The sequence below is a fragment of the Oncorhynchus mykiss genome, chromosome 1, assembly GCF_057628025.1.
Source record: "Oncorhynchus mykiss isolate SJ-2025 chromosome 1, ASM5762802v1, whole genome shotgun sequence".
NCBI classification, from domain to species: domain Eukaryota; kingdom Metazoa; phylum Chordata; class Actinopteri; order Salmoniformes; family Salmonidae; genus Oncorhynchus; species Oncorhynchus mykiss.
Window position 1 is genome coordinate 37,937,620 of NC_143022.1, and position 19,201 is coordinate 37,956,820.

The 19,201-nt window shown below is 42.3% G+C and overlaps 1 protein-coding gene across 2 annotated transcripts in view; it reads right to left on the bottom strand.

Annotated features, from left to right (window-relative positions):
* Window positions 1-19,201, bottom strand: part of LOC110522187 (GTPase HRas) — a 38,984-nt gene that overhangs the window by 14,635 nt on the left and 5,148 nt on the right. The window lies entirely within an intron of this gene.

Sequence of the window (19,201 nt, forward strand, 5' to 3'; positions counted from 1 at the left end):
GAAGCCTTTTGTTGTTTTTTTATACAGCGTAAAGGTGCTGTTTCTCTGAAAGCCTGTGTGTAGCCCATGCAGCTGTTGAATATACAGTACATGGTGACACTGCAGCATTGATGGGCAGTGGAAAGGAGAGGACAGGAAAGGGGAGGCCCTGCAGTCAGAAGGTTTTAGGACTACCATGTGGGTCCAGTTAACAGCCACAGCCATTACAGACGGCTGCCCTGCCCATAAATCATTGGCTCTCACTAAACAACTTGAGTTGTATTCCTTAGTGCAAAACGAAAGCAAGCGCTTCTTATTGGTCAGGAATGTCCTTTTTTTGTCCTGTCTGCTTCCATATGGCTAATCGTAAATACGACCAGGCCTCATTCTCTTCCAGAACACATCCTTTCCTATTGCCATCTCACTTTATCTCTAGCCTGACGACTCACACTAAATTCTTCCACTGCTCTGTCGTTCACTAGATACTTTAGTGAAGTCGTGTGTGGTGATGAGGGGCATTGTACAAAACGTCAGCGATTGAATCGTCTCTAACCAATCAGATTATCAAAGCTAATGACAAATTTTGAAACCGGCACTTTACGCACGTGTTCTGGCTCTACCAATCGGTTTCTGGACCAATCAGACGGCCTGGAATGTGTTCACATTCGATGAAAGATTGGGGAGGTACGTCCATGGGCGTGGCGTAGCGTTTGCAAGGAGCAAGGAGTCTGGGTAGCCAGGCAACTTCATCTCATCACTGATCTGACATGACTGGCGAGAGAGACTCAAAACAACAGGCTGTGGCAGGTAGGCGAGCGGTTAAGAGCGTTCGGCCGGTAGTCAACTTAACCCTAATGGCTCCGTCCTGTGTGTCGCTGTGGATAAAAGCGTCTGCAAAATGTAAAAATGTCTGTCTTTAGAAATGCATCCTTTTGACAGGTGAGAGCTATAAAAAAGGTGGAAATCGACCATATCCAATCCATTCACCCATCAGTGATCATGAAGGAGAGGCGGCAAGGAAAGGGAGCCATAAGAGTATTGTCCAACACACAGTGAACTGTCAGGTAGAAGAGTAAACTGCCTGTACATATCCAGTCTCTCACTGCAACAGATGGCGGAATGGAGTGTGTGAGAGGGATTCAGAGATTACCCACAGCATCAAAAGATATGAATGTAGCCTAGATGACACTGGTGATGGTTTTGATCCATGTGTCACTACACACTGGCCCCACTAGCTCCAATCAGTGTGTCACATGGAACTATATAACACAATGTCAGACTAGTGGCTTACTTATAGGACATCAGTGCCGTAAAACAAAGACCGCTAACAGAAATCTATCAACTTGTAATTGTCCCATAAGATCTCAGCACATGCATCCCATGCCAGCCTTAGTAGACCGAGCCAACCAGTAAAGCTCTGATCTGACAGGGTCAAACCCAATAGGCCAGTGAACTGGGTGGCAGTGTAGCGTGGCTAAAACAGCCACACTGTTAAATTGTTGCCCCCTCCCAAAAAAAAGAATAAACAAATTTTCTTAAAATAACATTTAAAAAAATATATCCCACACACACACACACACACACAACCAGTCAAAAGTTTGGACACACTTACTCATAAAAGAGTTTCTTTATTTTTACTATTTTCTACATTGTAGAATAATAGTGAACACATCAAAGCTATGAAATAACACATATGGGATCATGTAGTATGTGAAGTTGGTCTAGAGAATGCCAAGAGTGTGAAAAGCTGTCATCAAGGCAAAGGGTGGCTACTTTGAAGAATCTCAAATATATTCAGATTTGTTTAACACTTTTGTGGTTACTACATGATTCCATGAGTTATTTCATAGTTGATGTCTTCACTATTATTATACAATGCAGAACGCAGCAAAAATAAAGAAAAACCCTTGAATGAGAATGTGTCCAAACTTTTGACTAGTACTGAGATATGATATATAATTATATACACTCAGCAAAAAAAAGAAACGGCCCTTTTTCAGGACCCTGTCTTTCAAAGAGAATTCGTAAAAATCAAAATAACTTCACAGATCTTAATTGTGAAGGGGTTAAACAGTGTTTCCTATGCTTGTTCAATGAACCATAAACAATTAATGAACATGCACCTGTGGAACGGTCATTAAGACACTAACAGCTTACAGACGGTAGGCAACTAAGGTCACAGTTATGAAAACTTAGGACACTGAAGAGGCCTTTCTTCTGACTCTGAAAAACACCAAAAGGAAGTTGCCCAGGGTCCCTGCGCTAACGTGCCTTAGGCATGCTGCAAGGAGGCATGAGGACTGCAGATGTGGCCAGGGCAATAAATTGCAATGTCCGTACTGTGAGACAGCACTACAGGGAGACATGACGGATGATCATCCTCGCAGTGGCAGACCACGTGTAACAGCTGCACAGGATCGATACATCCGAATATCACACCTGCAGGACAGGTACAGGATGGCAACAACAACTGCCCGAGTTACACCAGGAACACACAAACCCTCCATCAGTGCTCAGTCTGTTCTCAATAGGCTGAGAGAGGCTGGACTGAGGGCTTGTAGGCCTGTTGTAAGGCAGGTCCTCACCAGACATCACCGGCAACATCACCTACGGGCACAAACCCACTGTCGCTGGAACAGACAAGACTGGCAAAAAGTGCTCTTCTCTGACGAGTCGCTGTTATGTCTCACCAGCGGTGATGGTCGGATACGCATTTATCGTTGAAGGAATGAGCGTTACACTGAGGCCTGTACTCTGGAGCTGGATCGATTTGGAGGTGGAGGGTCCGTCATGGTCTGGGGCGCTGTGTCACAGCATCATCGGACTGAGCATGTTGTCTTTGCAGGCAATCTCAACTTTGTGCGTTACAGGGAAGACATCCTCCTCTCTCATGTGGTACTCTTCCTGCAGGCTCATCCTGACATGACCCTCCAGCATGACAATGCCACCAGCCATACTGCTCGTTCTGTGCGTGATTTCCTGCAAGACAGGAATGTCAATGTCAGTGGCTAGCGAAGAGCCCGGATCTCAATCCCATTGAGCACCTCTGGGACCTGTTGGATCGGAGGGTGAGGGTTAGGGCCATCCCCACCCAGAAATGTCCGGGAACTTGCAGGTGCCTTGGTGGAAGAGTGGGGTAACATCTCACAGCAAGAACTGGCAAATCTGGTGCAGTCCATGAGGAGGAGACGCACTATAGTACTTAATGCAGCTGGTGGCCACACCAGATACTGACTGTTACTTTTGACCCCTCCTTTGTTCAGGGACACATTATTCCATTTCTGTTTGTCACATGTCTGGAACTTGTTCAGTTTATGTCTCAGTTGTTGAATCTTATGTTCATACAAATATTAACACGTTAAGTTTGCTGAAAATAAACGCAGTTGACAGTGAAAGGATGTTTATTTTTTTGTTTATATAATGATGACAATAATAATAATAATAATAATACAAAAAAAACATTGGGATGTAAAAAGTTCAGTGTAAACTTAAATGACTAAAATCAGATAAAGTGTTTAAGATAATGGAGCTATATATATATATATATATATATATATATTTTAAATAAGATCATCATTGAGAACTAACAATCACCAAAATAAAAACTAGACAGTTAGGGAGAATCGAAAATTCAAAACATGTCATGGCATAAGGCCCCCATTGATTTTGTTAGAATTTTTTACTCACTTGGCATAACATGGCATAAGCCATAGCAAAATGTGTAGAATCATATTTTGCAACATTTTCTGGTTGTAACCAGGACCTCAGCTAACCACAAGATAATTTCACTGATGCTTCTTGGCAACCGCAGAACCCCTCCCTTGGTTACACAAATGCAGAGTAATGTAAGAGAGGACATAGATCAGTGATATAGCATCATCAGAGCTGTTGTCAGATCTGTGAAGAGACTGGGGAAAACGTATAAACATTTCACTGCAAGTCAGGTGTGTGTGTGTGTGTGTGTGTGTGTGTGATATATACATATCTCTCAAAAGGGCAATGAGCAGATGAGCACAGACAAGACCGAACACACTGGTGGAATCAGTTCCAGTACGACACCCAATCCTCTGGCCAGCCAGCCAACCATCGAGAGGCGAAAGAAACGCACACCTATTTAGGCGAGGTGCTGGCTAGCGGAATAGAATACTTAAAAAAATAAAAGGAGAGCTGCACACTCTAGGAGCTCAGATGCAAAAATATTTTTGTCCAACAGTTTCAACAGACAAGCTGTCTTCATCAGGGTATAATGAGCCAGCCAACCCCTCCTACTTCCCACCACTGCGACCTAGTGTATGGATCTGCCCCACCTTTATCTTCTACTGTACGCACACAGACCACGTACAAACAAACAAACCCTGGATCTTCTACCCCACATATGCATACTCCTGTAGTAAGTACACTACACTCACCACAACCTTCTTGACCAACCAGCCACTGTACATCCTCACTGCACTCAGAAATATCTTTATTACGCAACAGCCCCATCCTACACTAACCTCCTGTCCTGACCTGTGTGTGCGTGGGCACGTGTCTGTCCCACCCTACCTCTACAGTTTGAGCTCCATGAAGCCCTGTTACTCCTCATGTGCTCATAAAACTGTACACACACACAGCAGCTGCAGTGTTCCTAGAGGAGAGGAGTAACGAGTGACATCAACCTGGACTCTGGACAGTTTGTTGAGAGCAGGATACACGACAAAATCCCCCAAAACAACCCATTTGCAAGGTTAATGCAGTGGCGGGGAGTCAAAGGCAACAGACACACACCAAGTAACTCCTATATTTGTCTCTGGGTGTATTAATAGATCATGTAACTCCGCTTCTCTGAGCCCCTATGTGTTTGTGTGTGTGTGTGTGTGTGTGTGTGTTGTTCAGACCAGGGTGACTTGTTGATGAGCAGACTGTTGGATCATGGCAGGCTTCTTTCTGACAGAGCAACTGCCCTCTGCTCTGCTTCAAAACAGCTTCTCCTGCACGGCAGCGCCAACAGGCTCTATATCAGACTGCCACAGGGTTTCATGGAAACAGGTAGCTCTCCAGATCGGCTAGACCATCACCAATGTCAACACTCACAGGCTTGTGAAAACAACTTGATGGCTATAATTCTCTCTCACACACACACACAGCTATAATTCGCTAACGCAACAGGAAGGGAATTACCACGACCTCAATCGGGTGGGCAAACATTTAGCTTCCTTCTTTCCATACTGTAAATAAAGTCAGTAAAAAACACACGGAACATCCACGTAAGTGCATACATGCACACTATTCTTGTCTATGCACACACAACGCACTAACATAACCAGTTAAATGCCCAGTATCTGGCTATTACAGCAGAGGTGGAGGACATGTTTTGAGGCGTCTCTTGGCTGAGCATGGCCTGGGCGACCGTAGTGTTATCTCCTGAAGCAGGAGGCTGTAACAGAATACAAATCAGTGATTCATTCTATTGTGATAGAGGTCTGGTCCAGAGAGAGAAGCTGCTGCTTTCATCCATCCCTCTGAATCAATAGGGAAGATGGCTTCTTGCATACAGGCCATTGTTGCCTTTTCAACATGGAGATTTATAGCGGCAGATCTATCTTACTGGGCTGTCAATCCTGACAGGCAGGTGGACACAACTACAGGAATGACAGGATAGGATGACATCACAGGAGAGGAGAGGCACAACCAATCAACAGGATGGACTGGGCAGGTAGGTCAAATCAGGGAGACGGTGGAAAATGAGTGACAATTATTCTCCTCACCTTCCCTCACCCGACTCCTAACCATTCCACTCCCTTGGTGCTCCCCCCTCACCTGTTCCCCTTCCATTGTAATAAAATAAAACATTTTATTGAAGTAAATGTGAATAAATTATGGTTAATAAGTGATAAGCAGTAATGGGCAGTCGCTACCATCATGGGAATTGTAATTGTTTTATTCTGTGTTACAGCATTCAACCCACATAATGCATTTCATGTCTAAAACAATTAATTGAAACAGAAATCGAAAAGTGATTATCTTTTACCGAAACCGACCTCAATAAGCACGAATTGCTGAGCACTAATAGTACCTTGTTTCTACACCGTATAAGGGATTGATCATGGATCGTTACATTCTCATTATAATGGGAATAACAGTTTAACTCTGTAATGTGACATATGTAGTCATATCATGACATCACTTTGAGGCGTGCCCACATTGGGAAGAGCCAATAGCGGCAGTCTAGGCAGATTTGAATTGTATTGTGGATGTTGGTAAGAGGAGCTGTCTATTACACACTTCTATGGGTGAGGGGAGACAAAGCCGTGCCATTCAATGACAATCTAGGCCACAGGTGTCAGTCATTCCATGTAGGGCCGAGTGTCTGCGGGTTTTTCGTCCTCCCTTGTACTTAATTGATGAATTAAGGTCACTAATTAGTAAGGAACTCCACACCTGGTTGTCTAAGGCTTGAAAGGGGGAAAAAAATGGAAAAACCTGCAGGCACTAGGCCCTCCATGGAATAATTGTGACATACCTGATCTAGGCCATGTCAGAGATTAATAATCCAAATATAAATAGGGAGATGATGATTTTTTATTTTTTTTGCAGCCCTGTCTGCAGACTCCAGTACCACTTGTTGTCTGTAGGGATCTGTGCTCTTCTGTGGTGTTTGTCTAGGTACTACTGAGGGAGGACACTACCACACGGGATGCCCCCCCCCCCCCACACACACAGTTCCCTGTGCCAACACTACCCTCGCTCTCTCGTTCCTCTGACTGTATGGTAATTAGTGCCACAACACATTGGGTCTCTCTACCAGTCTTAATTAGCCCCTAAAGTACACGCATACTCCCAACACTACAGTACCCCAATGCTACAGTTCACAGACCGCAAATATAGTCACACACACACACACAGTCCAACCCGATCACTACAGTAAACACATACAGTCTGGTATGGGCACAGTGCTGGTGATCTATATACAGTGGGGAGAACAAGTATTTGATAACCTGCAAAATCAGCAGTGTTTCCTACTTACAAAGCATGTAGAGGTCTATAATTTTTATCATAGGTACACTTCAACTGTGAGAGACAGAATCTACAACAAAATTCATTGTATGATTTTTAAGTAATTCATTTGCATTTTATTGCATGACATAAGTATTTGATACATCAGAAAAGCAGAACTTAATATTTGGTACAGAAACCTTTGTTTGCAATTACAGAGATCATACGTTTCTTGTAGTTCTTGACCAGGTTTCCACACACAGCAGCAGGGATTTTGGCCCACTCCTCCATACAGACCTTCTCCAGATCCTTCAGGTTTCGGGGCTGTTGCTGGGCAATACGGACTTTCAGCTCCCGCCAAAGATTTTCTATTGGGTTCAGGTCTGGAGACTGGCTAGGCCACTCCAGGACCTTGAGATGCTTCTTACGGAGCCACTCCTTAGTTGCCCTGGCTGTGTGTTTCGAGTCGTTGTCATGCTGGAAGACCCAGCCACGACCCATCTTCAATGCTCTTACTGAGGGAAGGAGGTTGTTGGCCAAGATCTCGCGATACATGGCCCCATCCATCCTCCCCTCAATACGGTGCAGTCGTCCTGTCCCCTTTGCAGAAAAGCATCCCCAAAGAATGATGTTTCCACCTCCATGCTTCACGGTTGGGATGGTGTTCTCGGGGCTGTACTAATCCTTCTTCCTACAAACAGGGCCAGTGGAGTTCAGACCAAAAAGCTCTATTTTCTGTCATCAGACCACATGACCGTCTCCCATTCCTCCTCTGGATCATCCAGATGGTCATTGGCAAACTTCAGATGGGCCTGGACATGCATTGGCACCATGACTGACCCACCTCCAAACCGGTCATGCTGGAGGATGTTGCAGGCAGCAGAACATTCTCCACTGCGTCTCCAGACTCTGTCACGTCTGTCACGTGCTCAGTGTGAACCTGCTTTCATCTGTGAAGAGCACATGGCGCCAGTGGTGAATTTGCCAATCTTGGTGTTCTCTGGCAAATGCCAAACGTCCTGCACGGTGTTGGGCTGTAAGCACAACCCCCACCTGTGGATGTCGGGCCCTCATAGAGTCTATTTCTGACCGTTTTAGCAGACACATGCACATTTGTGGCCCGCTGGAGGTCATTTTGCAGGGCTCTGGCAGTGCTCCTCCTTGCACAAAGGCGGAGGTAGAGGTCCTGCTGCTGGTTTGTTGCCCTCCTACGGCCTCCTCCACGTCTCCTGATGTACTGGCCTGTCTCCTGGTAGCGCCTCCATGCTCTGGACACTACGCTGACAGACACAGCAAACCTTCTTGCCACAGCTCGCATTGATGCACCATCCTGGATGAGCTGCACTACCTGAGCCACTTGTGTGGGTTGTAGACTCCGTCTCATGCTACCACTAGAGTGAACGCACCGCCAGCATTCAAATGTGACCAAAACATCAGCCAGGAAGCATAGGAACTGAGAAGTGGTCTGTGGTCACCACCTGCAGAACCACTCCTTTATTGGGGGTGTCTTGCTAATTGCCTATAATTTCCTCCTGTTGTCTATTCCATTTGCACAACAGCATGTGAAATTTATGATCAATCAGTGTTGCTTCCTAAGTGTACAGTTTGATTTCACAGAAGTGTGATTGACTTGGAGTTACATTGTGTTGTTTAAGTGTTCCCTTTATTTTTTTGAGCAGTGTATATGTAACAGTATAATTTTAGACCGTCCCCTCGCCCATACCCGGGCGCGAACTAGGGACCTTCTGCACACATCAACAGTCACCCTCGAAGCATCGTTAACCATCGCTCCACAAAAGCCACGGCCCTTGCAGAGCAAGGGGAACTACTACTTCAAGGTCTCAGAGCAAGTGACATCACTGATTGAAACGCTATTTAGCACCCACGCTAACTAAGCTAGCCGTTTCACATCCGTTACATATATAAAGATCACCAGCATATATATATATATATATATATATATATATATATATATATATATATATATATATAGAAGCTTCCAAACGCATTTGCGTTGGACCTTGCATCAGCACCTACATTAAATTCCACACAGCTCCAGAGGTCAAAAATGGAGGAGCAAACATCATGTACGCACTTTCCAGTGGGGACAGATAATATAGTCTACATACTCTGTCTTCGGCCACATCCCTGTCTGATGGCCTACTCCACTAAATCTCTGCATGGCTGTGCCCTTTTGCTCAAGGAGAGGTACATGTGTAGGGTTATATATAGCCCACGGCCATCTTGAGCTGGGAGACATTAACAGTTTGTTTTGAAACCCTAGAGCTTTGCCTAGACCATGAGGGTAATCTTACATGACAGTTTATTGAGGGCGCAGGCTGGGAGTCATCGACCTGAAACAGTCAGAGACTTACCTTACTGGTATGCACTGCACCCCACGAGTTGGGCCTACATGTTGGACCTAGGAGGTAGCACTGCCTTAGCAACACATTGGGTTTATATACAGTGGGGTCTGAAATTATTGATACCGTCAATAAAGATTATTGCTAATTTCTGTATAAAACAAATAAAAATACTGAGCTATATTGTATGCTCCAAACATTTTGGGGGGAAATTATTTTAAGGTAGGTCAAAATTGACACTCTTAAAGAATGTTATAGAGTTTTCAAAAATGTAGTATTTGTCTCAATGTTCCTTGCAAGTCATGTGACTCTGTAGAGTCACATCGAGCTCGTCTCTCTACAAACTTGTTGGATGCATTTGCAGTTCTTTTTGGTTGTGTTTCAGATTGTGTGCCCAATAGGAATGAATGGTAAATAAGAATAGAATACTGTAGGTTTCTAAACACTTCTACATTAATGTGGACGCTACCATAATTATGGATAATCCTGAATGAATTGAGAATAATGAAAGTTAGAGGGTCAAAGATCATATCCCCAAGAAATGCTAACCTCTCCTGTTATTGGTAATGGTGAGGTTAGGGAGGGCGTTTACTTGTTAAACAAAATCTCTTTCTCTGCCCCAGGAATACCCAACTGTTGTCCTCAATTGGTGTGTTGATTTTTAATTTGTTGCACAATGAATATAAATTAATTAAATAATGTAATTTCCCTTTTTAGCATAAAATATAGCTCAGTATTTTAATTAGTTATTTTTATACAGTTATTATTGCTCATCTTCATCAAGGTTGTCGATAATTTCAGACCCCACCGCATAGTAGAGGTCGACCGATTAATCGGAATGGCCGATTAATTAGGGCCGATTTCAAGTTTTCATTGCAATCGGAAATCAGTATTTTTGGACACCGATTTGGCAGATTTTTTTTTTTACACCTGTATTGAATCTTTATTTAACTAGGCAAGTCAGTTAAGAACACATTCTTATTTTCAATGACGGCCTAGGAACAGTGGGTTAACTGCCTGTTCAGGGGTAGAACAACAGATTTTTACCTTGTCAGCTCAGGGATTCAATCTTGCAACCTTACAGTTAACTAATCCAACGCTCTAACCACCTGCCTCTCTTGCTAGCTAGCATTAAACTTATCTTATAAAAACAAAATCAATCAATCAATCATAATCACTAGTTAACTCCACATGGTTGATGATATTACTAGTTTATCTAGCGTGTCCTGCGTTGCATATAATCGATGCGGTACGTATCGTTGCTCCAATGTGTACCTAACCATAAACATCAATGCCTTTCTTAAAAACAATACACAGAAGTATATATTTTCAACCTGCATATTTAGCTAAAAGAAATCCAGGTTAGCAGGCAATATTAACCAGGTGAAATTATGTCACTTCTCTTGCATTCATTGCACGCAGAGTCAGTGTATATGCAACAGTTTGGGTCGCCTAATTTGCCAGAATTGTACATAATTATGACATAACATTGAAGGTTGTGCAAAGTAACAGCAATATTTAGACTTATGGATGCCACCCGTTAGATAAAATATGGAATGGTTCCGTATTTCACTGAAAGAATAAGCGTCTGGTTTGCGAGATGATAGATGATTCGACAATATTAATGACCTAAGGCTCCTATTTTTGTGTGTTATCATGTTATAACTAAGTCTATGATTTGATAGAGCAGTCTGACTGAGTGATGGTAGGCACCAATAAAGTACCTATAAGAGCATCCAATAGTCAAAGGTATATGAAATACAAATGGTATAGAGAGAAATAGTCCTATAATTCCTATAATAACTACAACCTAACCTTCTTACCTGGGTATATTGAAGACACATGTTAAAAGGAACCATGTTGTAATTGTCATTATTACAAATAAATCAAAATTAAAACATTTTTTTTATTTTTAAACGGATGATTAATTGGTATCGGCTTTTTTTGGTCCTCCAATAATCCTTTGAAAAGTCATAATCGGTCGACCTCTACTGCATAGACAGTACGGGTGGGCAGAAAATAAATTGTATTCAGCATTGATTTGATACTAGAAGGCTACTCTTTGCCACTCAATCGAGTTTCTGATGAGAGGGAGACTACCTTTCATCCTGAAAACAAAGAATTGTCCTGCTGTCGGTCCCACCCATCCTATGTCGAGGATAAAGAACTTAAGAGCGGACTTCTGCGTCTACACATGCAGCCCCCTCTCTCAACTAAAGCACTTAAATTGGTTAAAGGATCCATATTGGCAGAGCCAAAAGCCCACTGCAGGGATAATAGATTTTTAATGGAGAGATGATGGTAAGGGGAACCTCTCTAGGGACGGATCACAATCGAACACAGCGACCACCGTGGAGCCACCCCCCCCCCCCCACCACCTCACACACACACACACAAATGACTTCATCTCTGTAAATGGCATCTTTAGTGGGGCACTGGAGGAGACTTGGCTGCAATGCTACAACACAATGTAACCAAGCCTTGACACAATTTAGCTTAAGAAAATCCATCCATTTACAAAGGGAGATATAACTAGCCAGGCCTTTCAGGGTTCTACACTAACTTTTTCCACTGGTGATTGTCACACAATTTAAAAACAAATACAATATGACCTGGCCTGTGTGCCATAAATGTGCATGCATTCCATATATAACCAGTGTCCTTACATTGATTTACTGTAACAGCAAAGTAAAGACTTTAAAATCTGCAATAAATAAATATTGCACTTTATTTTAAGTGCTTAGTGTTTTTTTCTGCAAAATCGATACCACAGCAAAAAAAGAAAAGTGGCAAGGTCTGATGTTTCAGGTTTTGACTCTCAAAATCACACTTTTCACATTATTATAGAAAAGTCCACAACAATGCTTAAACCACATCAGGGCACCATTTGAGGTCTAGGAAAAATGACATTAAGATTTTTTTTGTGTAGTTAACCTTTAATTCAGGTGTGCACCAGCCAGACAGCTGTGTTTGGCTAGTGGCGTGTCTTTAGCCACATGTGGAGTTTTCAAAGCAAATGGCCACTGGATTGATGCAAATAACCATGATTATGCAAGGTTGGCATAGGCTACTTTGTAGTTACCTTTTAATTGACTGCAAAAAAACAAAAATGGTTATGCTATCACTAGCGATGCTAACGGCCACACAAGTGGTAGACTACTGGGTTCATACAGACATCGGCAAGTCAAATTCAAGGACTGTTAAGGACTTTTTCCAAGCACTTAAATTGTAATTTTCGAGGACTTACCATGATATATTTTATTGTTGTAGTAACGCCATTTTGTGGGGAAAATCTCATAATGATTGGCTGCACCCCTACCCAGTGATGTGAAATCAATAGATTAAGGCCTAATACATTTCAATTGAGTGATTTATTGCTATAAACTCAGTAAAAATATTTTACATTGTTGCATGTTATGTTTATATTTTTGTTCAGTACAGGCAGCACGCTCCCGACACAAACACACTAATGAAGCCTGTTCACATGTGGTATCTAGTCAGTCTCGCCATTTGGGATGTTAAAGAGTTATTGAGGGGTTACTGTGTCATGTTTTAAAATGAGAAAGCGACCAATTATTATTTTTTGAACACTATGGAAACCAAGTTCAAGCCAACATTCAATGATTTTACAGCAACATGCGCAGCAGACTAGCACAACGCCATTCAATTGAAATGGTGGTTAACAAACAAAAGCCCCTACCTCATAAAAACTGATCAGAAATTAAATCAAGAAATAATTCTATTGGAGTAGTAGAACTTCTAAATCGGCTACCATAACATCCATGAATTTTCAAGGACTAAAGAGCCTAGAGGAAATGTCTGATTTTCAAGTTAGGCTTCCATGATGGTTGAATATTTACAATGGGCAATTCAGTCAAGACTTGTATTTTTTAAACCTGGTTTGCATACCCATTCTTGCCATAGCATTTACTGGTAGATATAACTTGGACCATATTCCCTACCCCTACCACTGTCTGTCTTCACGCCACACAACAACCAGCTGTTTGAGAGCTGCACGCACTCTCTGCCCGACAGATTATCTATAGGCTGTGTGATAAATTATTATTATTATTTTTTTTTAAATCGACAAAAACGAACAGCGTCGGAAATCCATCCGTTTTTAAAAATAAGAGTTATTTAGCCTAGATTATTGATCCCTGACAAACAGGGAGGGGCATACCAGTGCAGTTGTTGCCTTTTCAGAATGTTGGTTCATTGTGAAACAAAAACTAACATGACCAGGCACATTTTCACTGGCACCGTTGCATAGGGCTGGGAGATATGGCCTAAAAATGTTCTCAATTTTAAAAAACGTATTAGGTGATTCACAGTGCATTCCAAAAGGTATTCTGACCCCTCTAACATCCAGAGATGTTCGATCGGGTTCAAGTCCGGGCCACTCAAGGACATTCAGAGACTTGTCACGAAGCCACTCCTACATTGTCTTGTCTGTGTTCTTTGTGTCGTTGTCCTTTTGGAAGGTGAACCTTCACCCCAGTATGAGGTCCTGAGAGCTCTGGACCCAGTTTTCATCAAGGATATCTGCACTTTGCTCTGTTCATCTTTCCCGCGATCCTGACTAGTCTCTCAGTCCCTGCTGCTGAAAAACATCCCTACAGCCTGATTCCTCCAGATGTGATACGTGGAATTCAGGCCAAGTAGTTAAATCTTGATTTCATCCTTTACGTGCCTTTTGGCAAACTCCAAGTGGGCTGTCATGTGCCTTAAATAGAGGTTGACCGATTAATCGTAATGGCCGATTAATTAGGGTCAATTTCAAGTTTTCATAACAATCGGAAATCTGCATTTTTGGACACCGATTGTGGCAGATTTTTTTATATATATATATATATATATATATATATATATATATATTTAACTAGGCAAGTCAGTTTAAGAACAAATTCTTATTCTCAATGACTGCCTAGGAACGGTGGGTTAACTGCCTTGTTCAGGGGCAGAACGACAGATTTTTACCTTGTCAGCTCGGGTTTTCAATCTTGCAATCTTCCAGGTTACTAATCACCTGCCTTACATTGCACTCCACGAGGAGCCTGCGTTGCTAGTTAGCATTAAACGTATCCTATAAAAAACAAGTTAATCTAGCGTGTCCTGCTTTGCATATAAATCGCTGCGGTGCGCAGTCGCGAAAAAGCCCTTTGTTGCTCCAATGTGTACCTAACCATAAACATCCGTACCTTTCTTTAAAATCAATACAAAAGTATATATTTTTAAACCTGCATATTTAGTTAATATTGCCTGCTAAAATGAATTTCTTTAAAATAGGGAAATTGTGTTACTTTTCTTGCGTTTCGTTCAAGCAGTCAGGGTATATGCAGCAGTTTGTGCCGCCTGGCTCGTTGCAAACTGTGTGAAGACCATTTCTTCCTAACAAAGACAGTATTTATTTGCCAGAACTGTACATAATTATGACATAACATTGAAGGTTGTACAATGTAACAGCAATATATAGACTTGGGGATGCCACCCGTTAGATAAGATACGGAACGGTTCCGTATTTCACTGAAGAATAAACGTTTTGTTTTCGAAATAACAGTTTCCGGATTTGACTATATTAATGGCCTAAGGCTCGTATTTCTGTGTGTTATGTTATAATTAAGTCTATGATTTGATAGAGCAGTCTGAGCGGCGGTAGGGAGCAGCAGGCTCGTAAGCATTCATTCAAACAGCACTTTCCTCCGTTTGCCAGCAGTACTTCGTAATGATTCAAGCATTGCGCTGTTTATGACTTCAAGCCCATCAACTCCCGAGATTAGGCTGGTGTAACCGATGTGAAATGGCTCACTAGATAGCGGGGTGTGCGCTATTAGCGTTTCAATCGGTGATGTCCCTCGCTCTGAGACATTGAATTAGCTGTTTCCCTTGCTCTGCAAGAGCCACGGCTTTTGTTTCGAGGAGAGGGACGGAAGCTATACGGTTACACTGGCATTACTAAAGTGCCTATAAGAACATCCAATAGTCAAAGGTATATGAAATACAAATGGTATAGAGAGAAATAATCCTATAATTCCTATAATAACTACAACCTAAAACTTCTTACCTGGGAATATTGAAGACTCATGTTAAAAGGAACCACCAGCTTTCATATGTTCTCATGTTCTGAGCAAGGAACTTAAACGTTAGCTTTTTTTTACATGGCACATATTGCACTTTTAGTTTCTTCTGCAACACTGTGTTTTTGCACTATTTAACCAAATTGAACATGTTTCATTATTTATTTGAGGCTAGATTGATTTTATTGATGTATTATATTAAGTTAAAATAAGTGTTAATTCAGTATTATTGTAATCATTATTACAAATAAAACATTTTTAAAAAATTATAATTTAAAATCGGCCGATTAAGTCGGTATCGGCTTTTTTGGTCCTCCAATAAATCGGTATCGGCGTTGAAAAATCATTATCGGTCGACCTCTAGCCTTAAACTGAATAGTGGCTTCCATCTGTCCACATAAAAGGCTTGATTGGTGGAGTGCTGCAGAGATGGTCGTCCTTCTGGAAGGTTCTCCCATCTCCACAGAGGAACTGGAGCACTGTCAGAGTGACCATCAGGTTCTTGGTCACCTCCCTGACCAAGGCCCTTCTCCCCCAATTGCTCAGTTTGGCCGGGCAGCCAGCTCTAGGAAGAGCCTTGTCGGTTCCAAACTTCTTCCTTTTAAGAATGATGGAAGCCACTGTTATTAGGGACCTTCAATGCTGCAGATTTTGCTCTGACATGCACTGTCAACTGTGGGACCTTACATAGACAGGTGTGTGCCAGCCAAATCGTGTCCAATGAATTGACCAATCAAGTTGTAGAAACATCAAGGATGATCAATGGAAACAGGATGCACCTGAGCTCAATTTCAAGTCTCATAGCAAAGGGTCTGAATACTTATGTAAATAAGGTGGCTGTTTTTTTATTTGTAATAAATTAGCAAACATTTCTAAAAACCTGTTTTTGTTTTGTCATTGTGGGGTATTGTGTGTAGATTTATTAAATAAAACATTTTCCTCATCAATTTTAGAACACGGAACCCAAACCAGTTGCGCGCGTGCAACATCGTACATAAATGTATTCTGTCCCCCCCACACCAAATGCGATCACAACACCCAGGTTAAAATATCAAAACAAACTCAGAACCAATTATATTAATTTGGGGACAGGTCGAAAAGCATTAAACATTTATGGCAATTTAGCTAGCTAGCTTGCACTTGCTAGCTAATTTGTAATATTTAGCTAGCTTGCTGTTCCTAGCTAATTTGTCCTGGGATATAAACATTGAGTTGTTATTTTACCTGAAATGCACAAGGTCCTCTACTCAGACAATTAATCTACACATAAAACGGTCAACCGGATCGTTTATAGTCATCTCTTCTCCTTCCAGGCCCTTTCTTCTCTGGACTTTATATTGTGATTGGTAACTTTAATAAATTAGGTGCATTAACGCCACTGACCTCATTAGTCTTTCAGTCACCCACGTGGGTATAACCAATGAGGAGATACCCATGTGCTATCTGCTTCTATAAACCAATGAGGAGATGGGAGAGGCAGAACTTGCAGCGCGATCTGCATCGCAAATAGAACTGACTTATATTTTAGCCCTTGGCAACGCAGATGCTCATTGGCGCGCACGAGCAGTGTGGGTGCAATAATTGAATAATATAGATTTCTACATTTATTTTGCAATGCTCATGCCTGTTGTAGTCGGGGTATAAGGTTGTAACGTAACAAAATGTGGAAATAGTCAAGGGATCTGAATACTTTAAGAATGCACTGTATACCTTGATTTTTACAAATGTATTCCAAAATAAGAGTTGTACAATTGAAAGGTCAAATACACCAGATGTTAAACAGTCAGCAACAATCTAATGAATTCAGGGCTTGTGAACTTATATCTAGGCTGAATATAAGCCTTCCACAAACTTAAGACCCACTAATAATTTATTTTGCAATTATCACTTATCTGGCTTTCAAGTCTATGAGAATATGATTTAAAAAAACTAACAAATCTAACTAGAACCGAACCACGCATAATGCACATTCACTAATAATGACAAACTTTTTGTAGCGAGTATCGGCTTACAGAAAATTAACACGTCTCATCAACAATCAAGCTTACTTGCTAGTGATTAGCCAGCTAATCTTTAGCCAACTTGGATCTATTTGCTAGCTAACAGTATCGAACCCTATCTTTAGGGATGGATAATGGATCAGTCAGTCAACTAATCAAGATCCTTGGAGTCAAGAAAGCTGGGGGGGGGGGGGGGGGGGGGGGCGGTTAATAAGTGAGAGTGCAGTGCCCTCTCCCCAATAAAACACTGTGTGTAGAAGAGAATAGAAGTGAGGGCCCAAGCCTCAAAATAGACAGCCTCTTAGCAAAATATGACCTTTTTCCTCACTGGGTCCTCCTTTCAGGTTGTTAACCGGGGATCATCTCACACACAAACACGAGACAGGACCATCAGTGGACAGAGTCGCTCTCTATTCAGCTCTATGACAATATTTCAATCCATTAGTCAACAATCCCTAACACAAAGCAACATGCCCAAGCATTAGAGGGGCCTTGTCCCTCAGGTAGCTTCGGCTACCCCTCATCAAGTGCAACAAACCACCTCAAAGCCCGTTATGTGAATGGAACCTTTTCTAAATCTGACCGTGTCCATATCAATGGTTTATCTAGCTTGAGTGTAAATGAGCAGAGAACTTCCATTGGAATCATTGCTTTTTGTATTAACCTGTTACTCATGGGGTATTGACGTCATGCTTCTTGAATCATTCTTTATCAGACCACTGATTTGTCATCCACTCATTTTAGTGTACTGTACTACTAAGCACCGTATTACTAAGCACCGCTAGGCTAATGTATTACTAAGCACCGCTAGGCTACTGTATTACTAAGCACCTAGGCTACTGTATTACTAAGCACCGCTAGGCTACTGTATTACTAATAAGCATCGACATCATAAACAAAAATAGGAAGTTATCATCAAAACACCCGATGACTGACAATGTGTGAATCTGACCTGCAATGAATGGCATGTATGATTATACAGTGTGAAAATATATAATCCATAATGGTCTCTACAGACATCACTCAATGTGCCTGCGAGTGCATTTTGGAGCAGCGTGCACTTCTGCATTCCACCCAGAGAGGAAGTCTGCCTTGTGTAGTGTATATCTACTAGGGGGCTTGGGATGTCTGAGTAGCTCACCAAGCAAGAGGGTCCAAGGCACTCTGACAGTAGCTAGTGATGACATTTGAACTTCCGGATCCGGTGTTATGTGCCTTTTGTTTACAAATACTAGCTAGTATGGTGTTCTATTTTGTACTTTTTACCTATTCCCCCCCAATTTCATGATATCCAATTGGTAGTTACAGTCTTGTCCCATAGCTGCAACTCCTGTACGGACTCAGAGAGGTGAAGGTAGAGAGCCATGCATCCACCGAAACACGACCCGCCAAGCTGCACTAGTTCTTGACACACTTCTCGCAAAACCCAGGAGCCAGCCGCATCAATGTGTCAGAGGAAAAACCATACAGCTGGCACCCTGAAGTCAGCGTGCATGCGCTTAGCGGCCACAAGGAGTCGTCGCTAGAGCGCGATGGGACAAGGACAAACTAGCCAAACAATCCCCTAACCCGGACGACGCTGGGCCAATTGTGCGCTGCCTCATGGGTCTTCTGGTCGCGGCCGGCTGCGACACAGCTTAGGATCGAACCCGGATGCAGTGCCTTAGACCACTCCGCCAGTCAGGAGGCCCAGACACTTAAGGATTTAACAAGTTACAGAGGCAAACATGTCTCTCTACAAATTGGAAGACCTTGAACGGCTCTTAATACTCAGGAGGAGAAATAAAAACAAAAATAAGCAAGAAAATGG